We start from the raw sequence: 9,322 nt of genomic DNA on the forward strand, positions 1-9,322 counted from the left end.
TGTTTTTAATTCATTCTTGTGTAGAGTATGAGGTTGTCTAGAGGTATTGATGTTTTTAATTCATTCTTGTGTAGAGTATGAGGTTGTCTAGAGGTATTGATGTTTTTAATTCATTCTTGTGTAGAGTATGAGGTTGTCTAGAGGTATTGATGTTTTTAATTCATTCTTGTGTAGAGTATGAGGTTGTCTAGAGGTATTGATGTTTTTAATTCATTCTTGTGTAGAGTATGAGGTTGTCTAGAGGTATTGATGTTTTTAATTCATTCTTGTGTAGAGTATGAGGTTGTCTAGAGGTATTGATGTTTTTAATTCATTCTTGTGTAGAGTATGAGGTTGTCTAGAGGTATTGATGTTTTTAATTCATTCTTGTGTAGAGTATGAGGTTGTCTAGAGGTATTGATGTTTTCTTGTATATGATTACACAGTAGGAAGTTTGTTTATCGCTAAGTCCGCTCTCATTATACACGGTAGAGAATAATTCTGTTAAATTCCATAACAATGCAGCCTTGTAACAGCAAGCATAAGATCTATTCATTTACAGAACATGCATTATAAAGTGGCACATTGATAGAGATGTTTAGAGAGAATAAGAAATCGGTAGTATTTGTATGGAATCGCACTCATTTATTTGACAAGTGCATAGTGTAGGACATGTTCCCAGTCAGCACATGCTAAATCCATGCTGGATTTCAAGAAAAGTATTTTAAGGTTAGGGCAGCTAGGCAACTAGCAAGTCCACCGTGCACCACGGGGCCGGGGACAGTAAAGCGTTTAAATTAGCTTCTATCCTTTGAAAGGATAAAAATCAGTGTTTGGTACACAAAATGACAAGCAAACAACTTGAGAGCACTTAACTCTTTGAACACGCCAGACCTGCAGATCTAGAAAAGATTGTTCCACTCCTGACCTCCAGATCTAGAAAAGATTGTTCCACTCCTGACCTCCAGATCTAGAAAAGCTAACTGCACTCTAAACTGCTGGTATAGGAAAGATAACTCACTCTAAATAGCTGAACAGTAATATAATCTAGGACCGTTTCTATTTAGATTTCCCTATAAATATGAATCTAGTTATTATTATTATTATTATTATTTATTTCTTAGCAGACGCCCTTATCCAGGGCGACTTACAATCGTAAGCAAAAACATTTCAAGCGTTACAATACAAGTAATACAATAAGAGCAATAATTATCATATGGTAATTAGTTCTTAGATTGAAAGTTCAGATATACAGCTATGGCAAAAAGTTTGCATCACCATCTATATAGAATGAATGCATTGTGCTTCCTAAAGTCCAATGAAACCTGCTGAATAATATTATATTAACTGTGAGGGAAATAGTAATGGGCCCTTTAAGGAATGGCACCCGCACAAGAAAACTACACATCCCAGAATGCTCAGTGCCACCATTAGGTAGTGGGTGGGGCTGAGCAGTATAAAAGGCAGCTGAGCAGAACAGTCAGGGTGTTGTTGTTTTAGGAACACTGCCTGACTGCTCTGCCGTGTGAAGGGTACCAGGAATTCTGCTGTGTCTTCACGTTGTTTTTCAAAGAGTTTTGTAAGTACTTGGAACACTTTGTTAGTGTTAGCTGCCGAGTATAGTTAGCAGTGAATTTTGAAGTTGAAGTTTTGTTTGTTTGTTTGAACACCATTGTACTGCCCCTGAGTGTGCACTGTGGACTGATCTACCTCTTCAGTGAGCCCTTACGAAGGGGCTGTAAGTCTGCGTGCTGGGACATACCGTAGATACAGAGACAGGACACGAGTTGAGAACTGCATATTGTACCATTGTTCTAATTACTGTTCCTCCTGGCGGATTCCAGTAGTTGGAGCCTCCGTCCTCCACCTGACATTATTTCTGGTTCCCGGTAGTGGGAACCACCTACCTGCAACCCTGGTGCTCCCCAGCAGAGGGAGCCCGAACCATCACCTACCTGCAACCCTGGTGCTCTCCAGCAGAGGGAGCCCCAACTGTCCCTTACCTGTGTTCACCCACTCTTGTTACATAACATATTGAATTACACACCGCTTTGTAGTATGTGACATTTTGAAATCTAACATGAAATACTGTACTACTATTATAGACTTTTGTGATATTATTTCGTAGTTTCTTTGATTACATGATGTTGAATAAAAGATCTAAATTATGTTCATGTATATATTTTTTTCAATTATGTCTCAGTCCTAAATTTCTAGGTGATGCAAAGCTTTTGTCCAGAGCTGCAGTACTTCACAGTGCTGCTTTCCTTTCTACACCCAGTAGATCATTAAAGAAGCATTACATACTGAGGCTCTATTTGAACTCTCCTGCCTGTACCCAGACTAGCAGGAGCTGTGGGACTGAGGGGCTAACTCTGCTCCCAGTGAAACACGTCAGATTTCTCAAGGCATCCAGGCTGCCCTAGGGGGCTCTCTTCAGATTGACATCTTGCCTGAAGAGGACCCCGGCTGTGTATCCAACTCAGCTTCCCAATTTAAAGGGTTCTGTCTTGTTCCTGCCGAATGGCTCATTAATTCAAAGGGTGGATCTATACATCATCCTGCTAATTGCAGATAGCCCTGTCCAGGCTGTGCTGATAACAAGCTAAAGGGGCTACGGGCCATATTGAGTTTATACCAAGTGCAGAGCAGAGTCGCTCTCAAAGTCATGGTGTTAACAGACCTGCTGCAGTCTTTAGAAAACCACACAGGCGAGTCACATGAATCCAATCCCATGAATCTAACATCCAGGTCTAACAGGACATTTTCAACACATGTGAATCCAATCCCATGAATCTAACATCCAGGTCTAACAGGACATTTTCAACACATGAATCCAATCCCATGAATCTAACATCCAGGTCTAACAGGACATTTTCAACACATGAATCCAATCCCATGAATCTAACATCCAGGTCTAACAGGACATTTTCAAAATTTTTTGAAACGGATGTTACAGCAGTGGTCAGCACTCGTTGAAACGGATGTTACAGCAGTGGTCAGCGCTCGTTGAAACGGATGTTACAGCAGTGGTCAGCGCTCGTTGAAACGGATGTTACAGCAGTGGTCAGCGCTCGTTGAAACGGATGTTACAGCAGTGGTCAGCGCTCGTTGAAACGGATGTTACAGCAGTGGTCAGCGCTCGTTGAAACGGATGTTACAGCAGTGGTCAGCGCTCGTTGAAACGGATGTTACAAGAGTGGTCAGCGCTCGTTGAAATGGATGTTACAGCAGTGGTCAGTGCTCGTTGAAATGGATGTTACAGCAGTGGTCAGCGCTCGTTGAAACGGATGTTACAGCAGTGGTCAGCGCTCGTTGAAATGGATGTTACAGCAGTGGTCAGCGCTCGTTGAAACAGATGTTACAGCAGTGGTCAGTGCTCGTTGAAACGGATGTTACAGCAGTGGTCAGTGCTCGTTGAAACGGATGTTACAGCAGTGGTCAGCGCTCGTTGAAACGGATGTTACAGCAGTGGTCAGCGCTCGTTGAAACGGATGTTACAGCAGTGGTCAGCGCTCGTTGAAACGGATGTTACGTTGCAGTGGTCGTTGAAGCCCAATAAATGCAAGACAACATTTCAAAAGCACCATGACCATTTCCACTACAGTCTGAAGATGGAGGACAGCATTAATACTGCAGTGAGAGTTGCAGCTGTGATAACAAGGCCTGTCTGTAAAACGCTTGCCTTTAGCAGCTGTCCAATCCAGCGAGGGTTGCCATAGTGACATCAGCAGCAGCGGATTAGAGCTCTTAGAGTCTGTAACAATCAGATTCAGCTGCTGACTGGAATAAACACCATGCCATTTTCAAAGCATCCGGAATAGCTTCTTGAAGAACATTCCTGCAAAGTGTTCAGACCAGAAGCAGTAAAGCCTGCTCCATACAATGTTATCACGTGCGGCTGGGCCTGGAAGTCTTTATCACTTTGCTGCTTTTAGAACATGTTGAACCACCATGTTGATAAAGCCAGGAAGCTGAGCTCTTGTTCAAGACCTCTTCTTCACTTCAGATAAATAACTGAAGCGAAGAGGCAGTGAGTGTCTAGAAACCGAAGTAGAGGCTCCTTTATATCTGCCATTCTTTAACTCATCTATCAACAGCCCCAGATTAATCGAGTGCTGGAGAGCAATCTCAGCCCGAGTTAACCTGAGGCTAAACAGCTGTCTATATTCATGAAACCCTAATTCACTGCTGCTGCATTATCACACAGCATTTCACCTCTCACTACATTCTGTCATTGGTCGCTTTTACAAGTGCTCTCCCAAAAAACAGCAAGCACCCTTTCTATTTATTTGGAATATGCTTGATCACTAATTAAAAAAAAAAGAGAGAGAGACTGGCTTCACCCACAAACAATTCATTTGCTAAATGGTATGAGTAGCCAAAATACACACACACACACACACACACACACACACACACACACAAAGACCGGCTCTATACAGAGTATGAGATCTGGAATACACCCAAAGCTGAACAGCATTACACTACAATGCACACCAAGAAACCACGTCAAATCCTATTTGTTTTTAATATCAGCAACAGTATACATGCAAGTGTTCTCGTATGTGTGTGTTAATCCAGGCCTGATTCCATACCCATTCCAAGAATCAGTAGGAGGTGTTTGACAGGTCCATGCTCCAGCACTAGGAGGTGTTTGACAGGTCAGCAGTCCCATACCTGTGTTCTGGTTTCACCAGGCTGCCCTGTGCCCTGGTTGTCCTGTGTCTTGGTTGCCCTGTGTCCTGGTTTCCCCTGGTTGTCCTGTGTCTTGGTTGCCCTGTGTCCAGGTTTCCCCTGGTTGTCTTGTGTCTTGGTTGCCCTGTCCTGGTTTCCCCTGGTTGTCCTGTGTCTTGGTTGCCCTGTGTCCTGGTTTCCCCTGGTTGTCCTGTGTCCTAGTTTCCCCTGGTTGTCCTGTGTCCTGGTTTCCCCTGGTTGTCCTGTGTCTTGGTTGCCCTGTCCTGGTTTCCCCTGGTTGTCCTGTGTCTTGGTTGCCCTGTGTCCTGGTTTCCCCTGGTTGTCCTGTGTCTTGGTTGCCCTGTGTCCTGGTTTCCCCTGGTTGTCCTGTGTCCTAGTTTCCCCTGGTTGTCCTGTGTCCTGGTTTCCCCTGGTTGTCCTGTGTCTTGGTTGCCCCTGGTTGTCCTGTGTCTTGGTTGCCCTGTGTCCTGGTTTCCCCTGGTTGTCCTGTGTCTTGGTTGCCCTGTGTCCTGGTTTCCCCTGGTTGTGCTGTGTCTTGGTTGCCCTGTGTCCTGGTTTCCCCTTCCAGTGATTCAGCATTATTTTAAAACTGTGATTTTGTTTTCTGATTGGAATGAAATGAGTTCTGAACCTCTGGTTTTACTGCTTTAACTAAATGGCATTGGAGTGTTAGCAGCCAATCAGGGTGCAGGGATTGTCCAAGTCCTTTTAGAATGTTAAATAAGAACTTAATAACATGTAAAAACGAGAGGAGGCCATTCTATGCTTGTCCGGTTCTCAGCAGCTGATTCATCTCAGAACTTTGTCAAGCTGGATCTTAAAGGACCCATGTGATTCAGCATCATCAACATGACTAGGTAACCCATTCCATCCCCTCACCACTCTCTGTGTGAAGAAGTGCTTCCTTCAGCAACATGACTGGGTAGCCCATTCCATCCCCTCACCACTCTCTGTGCGAAGAAGAGTGTCCTTCAACAACATGACTAGGTAACCCATTCCATCCCCTCACCACTCTCTGTGCGAAGAAGTGTGTCCTTCAACAACATGACTAGGTAGCCCATTCCATCCCCTCACCACTCTCTGTTCGAAGAACTGTCTCATTCAGCAACATGACTAGGTAGCCCATTCCATCCCTTCACCACTCTTTGTGTGAAGAAGCGTCTCCTCCCCTCTGTCCTAAATCTATCTCCACTTCATTTCCAGCTCTGTCCTCTGGTCCTAGTTTCCGTGCTGCACTTACACTATGGGCTGGGTTAACTACAGTACTGTGCAAAAGTTTTAGGCAGGTGTGAAAAAATGCTGTAAAGTGAGAATGCTTTCAAAAATAGACATGTTAATAGTTTATATTTATCAATTAACAAAATGCAAAGTGAGTGAACAGAAGAAAAATCTAAATCAAATCAATATTTGGTGTGACCACCCTTTGCCTTCAAAACAGCATCAATTCTTCTAGGTACACTTGCACACAGTTTTTGAAGGAACTCGGCAGGTAGGTTGGCCCAAACATCTTGGAGAACTAACCACAGTTCTTCTGTGGATTTAGGCAGCCTCACTTACTTCTCTCTCTTCATGTAATCCCGACTCGATGATGTTGAGATCAGGGCTCTGTGGGGGCCATACCATCACTTCCAGGACTCCTTGTTCTTCTTTACGCTGAAGATAGTTCTTAATGACTTTCGCTGTATGTTTGGGGTCGTTGTCATGCTGCAGAATAATTTTGGGGCCAATCAGATGCCTCCCTGATGGTATTGCATGATGGATAAGTATCTGCCTGTACTTCTCAGCATTGAGCAGACCATTAATTCTGACCAAATCCCCAACTCCATTTGCAGAAATGCAGCTCCAAACTTGCAAGGAACCTCCACCATGTTTCACTGTTGCCTGCAGACACTCATTCGTGTACCGCTCTCCAGCCCTTCGGCGAACAAACTGCCTTCTGCTACAGCCAAATATTTCAAATTTTGACTCAGCAGTCCAGAGCACCTGCTGCCATTTTTCTGCACCCCAGTTCCTGTGTTTTCGTGCATAGTTGAGTCGCTTGGCCTTGTTTCCACGTCGGAGGTATGGCTTTTTGGCCGCAAGTCTTCCATGAAGGCCACTTCTGACCAGACTTCTCCGGACAGTAGATGGGTGTACCAGGGTCCCACTGTTTTCTGCCAATTCTGAGCTGATGGCACTGCTGGACATCTTCCGATTGCGAAGGGAAGTAAGCATGATGTGTCTTTCATCTGCTGCAGTAAGTTTCCTTGGCCGACCACTGCGTCTACGGTCCTCAACGTTGCCCGTTTCTTTGTGCTTCTTCAAAAGAGCTTGGACAGCACATCTGGAAACCCCTGTCTGCCTTGAAATTTCTGCCTGGGAGAGACCTTGCTGATGCAATATAAATACCTTGTGTCTTGTTGCTGTGCTCAGTCTTACCATGGTGTATGACAGTAAACTGTCTTCAGCAACCTCACCTTGTTAGCTGAGTTTGGCTGTTCCTCACCCAGTTTTATTCCTCCTACACAGCTGTTTCTGTTTCAGTTAATGATTGTGTTTCAACATACATATTGAATTGATGATCATTAGCACCTGTTTGGTATAATTGTTTAATCATACACCTGACTATATGCCTACAAAATCCCTGACTTTGTGCAAGTCTACCTAGAAGAATTGATGCTGTTTTGAAGGCAAAGGGTGGTCACACCAAATATGGATTTGATTTAGATTTTTCTTCTGTTCACTCACTTTGCATTTAGTTAATTGATAAATATAATCTATTAACATGTCTATTTTTTAAAGCATTCTTACTTTACAGCATTTTTTCACACCTGCCTAAAACTTTTGCACAGTACTGTATGTCAACTCCTTTTAAGATGTTAAAGACTTCAATCATGCCCCCCCTAATTCTTCTCTGTCTAGGCTAAACAGATGCAGTTCTTTCAGCCTCTCTTCACAGCTCATCCTTTAAGCTCCACTAGTGCATTACGCACCCTCCTCATCATCACAACCACCTTGGATTTGTACACTGTGGTACATTATTGCAGTGCTTCCCCACACTGTCTTGTTGCTCACTTTCAGGAGGCAGTAGTAGTAGTAGTAGTAGTAGTAGCAGTTGTATTTATTTTTACCAAAATTTTTACAAACAAATCAAAGTTTGTTTTCACAAGTTTAAAAATCACAACAACGTTTTAAACTTAAATAATCAAAAAGAGAACAGGGCAGAAATCAAATAAAGGAGCACATGGCCTGTGCTCCTGGCCTGCCCCTCCTGGCCTGATTTTTAAATAAAAAACTAAAAACGGTTTTGTGTATATAAATTAAATATATGAAAACTAAAACTCAATATCTTTAAGGTAAAATTAAAATAGAAATAAAATAATTGTTGAAAAAAGAAGAGAAAATTAAATAAAGAAAAAAAAACTGTCCTGCACTTGCAAACAAGCACAAGTACAGCGAGAGAAAGAAAAAGATAAAACAAAAAAAAACTGTGTTTTTATAAAAAATAAAACAACTAAAAAGATGCCCTACTACTTCAGAAATATATATATATATATATATATATATATATATATATATATATATATATATATATATATATATATAAAGATTTGGAAAATAAAAGGTTTAAACCATTGTTGTTATAGTTTTTAAAGTGTTTGTGAGGAGCTCCACAAACGTGTGACCTCCCAGTAGTAGTATTAATAATAATAATAATAATAATAATAATAATAATAATAATAATAATAATAATAATAATAATACAGCTTAATTAAGAAATAAAGCTTGCTTTATTTGTCCCCAGTGCACTGGTGTTACTGTATAACAGGAGTCTTTTTTTGCCAGAGCTTCTGACTGTTTTCCAGCTCAACACTGCCATCTGCTGGAGACTCTAGGCAGTGCACCATGGTGGTATTTGTAAGGACAAGTACATCACTCTCTCCTGGCCTGATGTTTGATACCAGGCAAGCAGACTCTCAAGCAGTCTTTCTCAAATCATCTAAGACATGCTTCCCATGGTAGATCTGTAGCCGCAGAGGAAGGGGCTATGTACTCGTTTTTTCCCTTGTTTGATCGATGCTTTCAGACTCAGAATTCCCCATGACCCAGGCTGTTGTTATGGTGAGAATATTTAAACACAACACTGCTAGAGACACTCTTCACACCGCTGTAATAGATTCAACAAACACTTAACAACGTATTCACTGACACGTCTCCCAAAATACATTTTACTGCGGGACAAACAGACCTCGGGGGTGAGCTATTTCTGAGTAAACCAATCAAATGTGGATTATGGCAAGGCTGAGGAATAAACTGCGTCTTCAAATATTTATAGACATCTAATTCCAGCTTAAGAAACTTTAATATAGTACAGTTTATCTCAAAATAGTTTGGAGTACCAAAGTGTTGTTTGATAACGCTTTTCTTGGTTGGATTTCATGCGTGTGGGACGCAAAGTAACACAAACATGGTAAAATTGGCAAGAAAATGAGGGAGCAGGTGAGAGCAGCTCACTTATTGTTTTGAGTTTTGTTATTGGCTCAAAGTTAAAATAGTAATTTGTTTTGTACAATTTGTTTTATAAAAAGTTTAAGTAGTGTGTCTATTTTACTGTGTAAATACCATTAATACTGCTCCCGTAAAAAGTGCGGTTTTTATTTTTATT

Source organism: Acipenser ruthenus, chromosome 8 (assembly GCF_902713425.1).
Source record: "Acipenser ruthenus chromosome 8, fAciRut3.2 maternal haplotype, whole genome shotgun sequence".
In the NCBI taxonomy this organism is placed as follows: Eukaryota; Metazoa; Chordata; class Actinopteri; order Acipenseriformes; family Acipenseridae; genus Acipenser; species Acipenser ruthenus.